Genomic DNA, 540 nt, shown 5'->3' with positions numbered 1-540 from the left:
GTTTCCGAGCACCATTTACTGAAGATGATGTCCTGCCCCCATTGTATGCTCTTGATGCCTTTGTCAAAAAGTGGCTGATTGTAAATACATGGATTTATTTCTATGTGTCTGCTTTTATACTAATACCATGCTGTTTTTGTTATCAAGGTAGTATGATGCCTCCAGCATTATTGCTTTTGTTTGTTTTTTTTTTTTTTTTACTCCCTCATTGTTGCTTTGGATATTTGGTGTCTTTAGTGTTTCCACACTAGAATCTTGCTTGAAGTTCAAGATTTACCTATGGTATAATTGGACCTTCCAATGAAAAGCCAAGTCTTCTACACTACACAGCCTTTAATTTCTTAAGACTTGATTTAGCTATTTATACTTGGCCACTGTTGTTCAGTATTAGACGAGATCACTTCTTCCTTTGAATTTTCATGGCAATGTGTATATATTATATAGATTTTTGTATTCTCATACCGTTTCTCTCCTTTCTTTTTCTCTACTCTTTAGCTCAGTTTCTTCCCCACTTATAAGACTGTAGACTTTTGAATGGGG

Source organism: Propithecus coquereli, unplaced genomic scaffold (genome assembly GCF_000956105.1).
Source record: "Propithecus coquereli isolate 6110/MARCELLA unplaced genomic scaffold, Pcoq_1.0 Scaffold159, whole genome shotgun sequence".
In the NCBI taxonomy this organism is placed as follows: domain Eukaryota; kingdom Metazoa; phylum Chordata; class Mammalia; order Primates; family Indriidae; genus Propithecus; species Propithecus coquereli.
Note: the sequence above shows the minus strand (reverse complement) of the source record.